Source organism: Jaculus jaculus, chromosome 5 (assembly GCF_020740685.1).
Source record: "Jaculus jaculus isolate mJacJac1 chromosome 5, mJacJac1.mat.Y.cur, whole genome shotgun sequence".
Taxonomy (NCBI): Eukaryota; Metazoa; Chordata; class Mammalia; order Rodentia; family Dipodidae; genus Jaculus; species Jaculus jaculus.
In genome coordinates this window covers 157452691-157460942 of record NC_059106.1, presented here as the reverse complement: position 1 = coordinate 157460942, position 8252 = coordinate 157452691, and positions in this window count along the sequence as shown.

Here is an 8252-nt window from a genome sequence, read left to right as displayed (position 1 = left end):
ATATGTGGATGGAGCGCCACTGTCCAGGAAGCTGGTCACTTGGCTGTATTTCTGTCTGATTGTCCCCCTTTCATTCCCGTCCTGTCCCACCTTAGGCTTGGGTCCCCAACTGGCTCCGATTGCTATGGCAACCAGCTCTAGAGGTGGGGGTCTGCCATCAGCGGTGGCTGGCCATCACTGAATTTCTTCCCAAGCACACGGAGACTTGGTTAGCCATTCTGGTTTGAGTGTCAACTTGGAAGAAAGAAAGTGGCATTCCCTGGAACAAATTTTGGCTAATAGAGGCAGGAGCTGAAGGGTAAATTCCCCTGTCCATGTCTTAAAAACCTCAACATTGTGTGTGTGTGTGTGTGTGTGTGTGTGTGCACATAAGCGTTCCTGTGTGTGAGTATAGATGTGCATGTGTCACGGTCCACATGTGGAGGTCAGAGGACAACTTGGTCTGTCAGTCCTGACCTCCCATCGTGTTTGAGGTAGAGTCTCTGCTCCTCCCATTTGCGTACTCCAGGCTGGCTGGCCTGAGAGCTTCTAGAGGATTCTCCTGTCTCCACCTCCCGTCTTGCCATGAAAGTGCTGGGGGGTTATAGATGGGTGCTAGTGGGTGGGGCTTTATGTGGTTTCCTGAGGTCCAATCGCAGGTCCGCACACTTGCTCACGCACATGTTACCCAGTGAGCGTCTCCCTGGGCCTCCATCCACGGCTTGAAGGGACAGTTCTGAGGTTCGTTCTCTCCACACTTCTTGCAGGTGCTCCAGGGGAGCCAGTCCCAGCTATGCTTTGTGCTGACCAGCCTTGGACTGTCCAGCTCACTTTCCCACTCCTCCAACCCTGCATCGCTACCCCCTGAACTTCCCACAGATAAGCTCTTGCCACAGGCCCATTCCTAGAGGAAGTCTAGCCTAAGACACCCCTCAAGCCTCCTCTTCTTCCCTTCTTCCAGTACGATCTCCCTGATTCCCAGCCTCACCGCCTCTCATCTTACTAATTGGCTTGCTTTTGCTCCTGTTTTAGTCACTCCACCATCCACATTTTAGCCAGGATGTATTCTATTAAGTGAGATATCATTTCACTATATTATATTTCATTATGTTAAGGGAAATATAATTTCACCACTTTTTATTACTCAGCCTCATGAGTCATGCTATGTCACTTCTTCTACCCCAGACTGTTGGGAACAAATGCATCACAAGTCTGCTTAGATTCAATGCGAATGGGCATAGATACCACGTCTCTCAATGGAAGCAGAAGGAGTCCATTATAGGAGAACATGTGGAATGGGAGGGGTTCCTCAGCCATCGTTGGCAATGTGTGCATATACAATGACATTATAACATTATATTTATAAGTGAATGACTGTAAATGTAAATAATTACATGTAATTGGATAGATAGACACAGTATATCCCATGCCTGTCAGTGGCGAGGGAAGCTGTGTTTCTTCTGACAGCTCTCAAGGATTTGAAGTCTTCCCACTAAAAACTGAGGAGCTAGGAAGTCTCTCTTTTGAAAACCTGTGAAATAAAGTAGCATTCCTCCAGCCATCATGTAATGTTTGTTTGCTCGTGTGCATTTACTTTGCTTAAAGGGTATGCAACAAACCCCTTTCCCCACTTTACTGGGGAGAAAGTGAGGTTCAGACGCCCCTGGATGCTGAGGGATCCAAAACCCTCCAGGAAGCTGAGAGCACTTTGCTCTCTTGCTCAGAGACCTTCAGTGGTTCCCAAGTACCAGCAAAGTCAGCTCGAAATCTCCTTACAGGATGCCCCAGGCCCTCCGTGGTAGGATGCATGCATATGTCTTATATGATTGCAGTGATCCCTCCTCCAAGTGCAGCTATGCCTGTTGGAGGCCCACTGGCATTTGGTCAAGATTATGAGTCTTAGAAAGGCCACTGCTGGGATGGAGAAATGGCTTAGCGGTTAAGCGCTTGCCTGTGAAGCCTAAGGACCCCGGTTCGAGGCTCGGTTCCCCAGGTCCCACGTTAGCCAGATGCACAAGGGGGCGCACGCATCTGGAGTTCGTTCGCAGTGGCTGGAAGCCCCGGCGCACCCATTCTCTCTCCCTCTCTCTATCTGCCTTTCTCTCTGTGTCTGTCTCTCTCAAATAGATAAATTAAAAAATTAAAAAAAAAAAGAAAGGCCACTGCTCCTCACCCTCAACTCCACTGGATTCCTTGAAGAGCTCTCTGGGCTTCTAATAAAGGAGAGAGAGAGCTTGAGAGAGAGAGAGAGAGAGAGAGAGAGAGGAAGAGAGAGAGAGAGAGAGAGAGGAAGAGAGAGGGAAGGGGGGGAGAGAGAGGGGGAGAGAGAAAGAGAGAGACCCACTCTGAAATTTCCTTTGTTAGCACGAGGCAGGCATGGAGTGAAAGAGGCGAGACTGTATGCCCTGCTGGGCTGACAAGAAAAGTGATGGAGGTGGGGACACAGGCTGCCAAGGAGGCCAGAGAAGTCTTGGGGAAGTTTCCATATGCTGAGGAGTTTCTGAAAGGACTTGGAGCCAACTGTGCTCTTTTGGACGTTGTTTGCTCCTTGCCCATCCAATAGGTCTCAAGTGGCCCATAAAAATTTTCACTACATTTTGTCCACCTATGGCTACTGTGACCTAAGGTGACCCAATCAGAGAGCTGTTTGGCAATGTTTTCAGAGGGGACTAGAATGGCCTGGGCTGCAGCCGAATTGACAACGTTTGCTTTAATCAGGAATGATGGCTTCTGGTGGGAATCAGAGGCAGGTGGCGCAGGGAGCCGTGAACTTTGTCACAGCGCAATGACTTCTGTAAAATTCACAGCAGTTCCTTCCAATTCTGTCTGAATGAGCAGGAGGGACGACAAATGTGTCCTGTGGGCTGCAAAGAATGATGAGAGTGGGGTGTTATTTCACTCCGGACCTCACCGGGAGCTCCTATGGGTGACACATGGACAGGTCCAGCTACTTGAGAGTATTTTACCTCCCCCACCATTCTTTCATTTTAATAACTTAGATTAAAGGAGTGGAAATAAATGAAGACTGTGATTCTTTTTTTGTTGCTATAACAGAATAATATATGTGACTGGATAACTTATAAAGAAAAGAGGTTGCTTTTAGCTTGTAGTTCTGGAGGCTGGGAGGTTCTGGAGTTTGTGGAGTTCTGGAGGCTGGAGAGTTCTGGAGGTTGGGAAGTTCTGGAGGCTGGGGAGTTCTGGAGGTTGGGGAGTTCTGGAAGCTGGGGACTTCTGGAGGTTGGGGAGTTCTGGAGGTTGGGGAGTTCTGGAGGTTGGGAAGTTCTGGAGGCTGGGGAGTTCTGGAGGTTGGGGAGTTCTGGAGGTTGGGGAGTTCTGGAGGTTGGGGAGTTCTGGAGGCTGGGGAGTTCTGGAGGCTGGGGAGTTCTGGAGGTTGGGGAGTTCTGGAGGCTGGGGAGTTCTGGAGGCTGGGGAGTTCAAGGCCAGTTGGCTACATCTTGTGAGGGCTTCTTGCTGCTTCGTGGTTGGAGTGTGGAAAGGTAAGTGGGTCCAGGCAAAACATAGGGAAGTGAGACAAGCCTCACTGTAAGTCATTCATTTCTATGAGAAAATCATGTATCTGTTCATGAAGATTCTACCTCCACCACCCAGACACCTCTCATCAGGTCTTACCTTCATGCACTGGGGCCGGGGGGTGAGGGGGGGATTTAAGGCTCAGGATCAATTCTGATGAGGACAACTGTATTCAAACCACAGAAGCCCTAACTTTAGCTAATCTATTCCGGGGATATGTTTTCTCAATTATCACTGGCCTTTTTTCCATAGGTGATTGAGGTGACCCCAAGGGAAAGAGAAATCATGCAAAAACGTCTAGTTTTGAAAATGGTACTTAACTCTGAAGTGTCTAAAATTCTTGAGCCTTTTCTCATTGTTTCTAAGTGTGGGTAGCATCCACCGATGCCTCTGGATTGTCATGCACTTGATGGAACCCTGGGCTGCCTCTACAGCAGTGTCTAATGGCCAGGCCTTAGGTAGAGTCACCCACATGACAGTTCATACTTCTTTTTTGTTTTGATTTTAAAATTTATTTATTTGTACATGTGTGTGGGGGGTGTGTTATATGTGTATTTGGGTGTGTCACTAAAGCAGCTCTGGCCAATCAAGTAGTAGCTTTAAAATTTTTTTAAATTTAATTTATGAGAGATAGAGAGAATGGGCATGCCAGAGCCTCTAGCCACTGCAAACAAACTCCAGATACATGTGTCAACTTGTGTATCTGGCTTATGTGGGAACTGGGGAATTGAACCTGGGTCTTTAGGCTTCACAGGCAAGTGCCTTAACTGCTAAGCCATCTCTCCAGCCCAAGTAGTGGCTTTTGACTTTCTCTGATTTTACCACCTTTGCAGACTGATGACTTTAGCAAGTATAGTTCTCCTAAGATTTGTTTTAATTAAAATTATGTTATAGCCTAGTTAATGGTGGCTAAATCAAAATTCACAAGGTAAGAGACAAAACAGTCCCTGGAAATCTCAAATGATCAGGTGTGTTGGCATTTGGATAAATGACTTAAATGAATTTTCTTGTCCCCTAAATCTGTGCTTTCTACCACTGTGGAATTGTTATCCTTGTTTGTTATTTGGTTAGTGAATTCCTACCTATTTCTAAAGGCTTCTAAGATTTATATTTATGCAAGGTGTATATATACATTCATATATACATATATATGTTTTCCACTGACTACATTTTCTTTTGAAAATATTTTCTTTTCTTTTTTTTTGAGGTAGGGTCTCACTCTAGTCCAGGCTGACCTGGAACTCACTATGTAGTCTCGGGTGGCCTCAAACTCATGGTGATCCTCCTACCTCTGCCTCCCAAGTGCTGGGATTAAAGGAGTGTGCCACCAGCGCTGACTTGAAAATATTTTCTTGGTTTTGCTAGGTCACTTAAAGAATTTGGAGATATTTTGGGATTTTTTTTTTCCAGCTTCGTTTTCACTTTTTTTTCTTTTCACATTTTTATTAACATTTTCCATGATTATAAAAAATATCCCATGGTAATACCCTCCCCCCCCCACTTTCCCCTTTGAAATTCCATTCTCCATCATATTACCTCCCCATCTCAATCATTGTACTTACATATATACAATACCAACATATTAAGCACCCTCCTCCCTTCCTTTCTCTTCCCTTTATATCTATCTCCTTTTTAACTTACTGGCCTCTGCTACTAAGTATTTTCCTTCTCACACACAAGCCCAATCATCTGTAACTAGAATCCACATATGAGGGAGAACATGTGGCGCTTGGCTTTCTGGGCCTGGGTTACCTCACTTACTATAATCCTTTCCAGATCCATCCATTTTTCTGCAAATTTCATAACTTCATTTTTCTTTACCACTGAGTAGAACTTCATTGCATCAATGTGCCACATCTTCATTATCCACTCATCAGTTGAGGGACATCTAGGCTGGTTCCATTTCCCAGCTATTATAAATTGAGCAGCAATAAACATGGTTGAGCATGTACTTCTAAGAAAATGAGATGAGTCCTTAGGATATATGCCTAGGAGTGCTATAGCTGAGTCATATGGTAGATCAATCTTTAGCTGTTTTAGGAACCTCCACACTGATTTCCACAATGGCTGGACCAGATTGCATTCCCACCAGCAGTGCAGAAGGGTTCCTCTTTTTCCACATCCCCGCCAACATTTATGATCATTTGTTTTCATGATGGTGGCCAATCTGACAGGAGTGAGATGGAATCTCAATGTAGTTTTAATCTGCATTTCCCTGATAACTAGTGACGTAGAACATTTTTTTAGATGCTTATATGCCATTCATATTTCTTCCTTTGAGAACTCTCTATTTAGCTCCATAGCCCATTTTTTTGATTGGCTTGTTTGATTCCTTATTATTTAACTTTTTGAGTTCTTTGTATATCCTAGATATTAATCCTCTATCAGATATATAGCTGGCGAAGATTTTTTCCCATTCTGTAGGTTGCCTCTTTGCTTTTTTCACTGTGTCCTTTGCGGTGCAAAATCTTTGTAATTTCATGAGGTCCCAGAGATTAATCTGTGGTTTTATTGCCTGAGCAATTGGGGTTGTATTCAGAAAGTCTTTGCCAAGACCAGTATGTTGAAGGGTTTCCCCTACTTTTTCCTGTAGCAGTTTCAAAGTTTCAGGTCTGATGTTAAGGTCTTTAATCCATTTGGACTTAATTCTTGTGCATGGAGAGAGAGAAGAGTCTATTTTCATCCTTCTGCAGATATATATCCAGTTTTCCCAACACCTCTTGCTGAAGAGGCTGTCTTTTCTCCAATGAGTATTTTTGGCATTTTTATCGAATATCAGGTGGCTATAGCTACCTGGACTTACATCTGGGTCCTCTAATCTGTTCCACTGATCTACATGTGTGTTTTTGTGCCAGTACCACACTGTTTTTGTTACTATGGCTCTGTAGTATAGGTTAAAATCAGGTATGGGGATACCACCAGCCTTATTTTTGTTGCTCAGTATTACTTTAGATATTTGAGGTTTTTTGTGATTCCAAATGAATTTTTGGATTATTTTTTCTATTTCCATGAAGAATGCCTTTGGAATCTTGATAGGGATTGCATTAAATGTGTAGATTGCTTTTGGTAAGATTACCATTTTCACAATATTGATTCTTCCAATCCAGGAACAAGGGATGTTTCTCCACTTTCTAGTGTCTTCTGCAATTTCTCACATGAGTGTTTTAAAGTTCTCATTGTAGAGATTCTTTACTTCCTTGGTTAGGTTAATTCCAAGGTACTTTATTTTTTTTTTGATGCAATTGTGAATGGGAGTGATTCTCTGATTTCATCTTCTGTGTGCTTATTGTTAGCATATATGAAGGCTACTGATTTCTGTGTATTTCTTTTGTATCCTGCTACATGGCTGTAGGTTTTGATCAGCTCTAACAGTTTGCTAGTAGAGTCTTTAGGGTCCTTTATGTATAGAATCATGTCATCTGCAAATAATGATAACTTGATCTCTTCCTTTCCAATTTGTATCACTTTTATGTGTGTCTCTTGCCTTATTGCTATGGCTAAGACTTCCAAAACTATATTAAATAAAAGTGGGGACAGTGGACACCCTTGTCTTGTTCCTGATTTTAGTGGAAAAGCTTCCAGTTTTTCCCCATTTAGTAATATGTTGGCTGTAGGCTTGTCATAAATAGCTTTTATTATATTGAGATATGTTCCTTCTATTCCCAGTCTCTGTAGGACTTTTATCATGAAGGGATGTTGGATTTTGTCAAATGCTTTCTCTGCATCTAATAAAATGATCATGTGATTTTTGTCCTTCAAGCTATTTATATAATGTATTACATTTATAGATTTGCGTATGTTGAACCATCCCTGCATATCTGGGATAAAGCCTACTTGGTCAGGGTGAATGATCTTTTTGATATATTGTTGTATTCTGTTTGCCAATATTTTGTTGAGAATTTTTGCATCTATATTCATGAGGGAGATTGGTCTGTAATTTTCCTTTTTTTTGTTCTATTTTTGCCTGGTTTGGGTATCAGGGTGATGCTGGCTTCATAGAAGGAGTTTGGTAGAATTCCTTCTGTTTCTATTTCCTGGAAAAGCTTAAGAAGCAATGGTGTTAGCTCTTCCTTGAAGGTCTGGTAAAATTCAGCAGTGAATCCATCTGGGACTGGGCTTTTTTTAGTTGGGAGATTATTGATAACTGTTCGGATCTCCATGCTTGTTATAGGTCTAAGTGATTAACCTAATCTTGATTTAATTTAGGTAGGTCATATAAATCAAGGAACTCATCCATTTCTTTCAGATTTTCATGCTTTGTGGAGAATATGCTTTTATAGTATGTCCCTATGATTTTTTGAATTTCTCTGGAATCTGTTGTGATGTTACCTTGTTCATCTCTGATTTTATTAATTTGTGTCTTTTCTCTCTTTCTTTTGGTCAGATTTGCTAAGGGTTTATCAATCTTGTTTATCCTTTCAAAGAACCAACTCTTTGTTTCATTAATTTTTGGATTTTTTTTTGTTTCTATTTCATTAATTTCTGCCCTAATCTTTATTATTTCTTCCTGTCTATTGATTTTTGGTTTGCCTTGTTCTTCTTTTTCTAAGGCTTTAAGGTGAAGCATTAGGTCGTTTACTTGCGACCTTTCTAATTTCTTAATAGAGGCACTTAAGGCTATAAATTTACCTCTTAGAACTGCCTTCATTGTGTCCCAGAGATTTTGGTATGTTGTGTTCTCATTATCATTTGACTCTATAAATTTTTTGATTTCCTCATTGACCCATTCATCATTTAGTAGT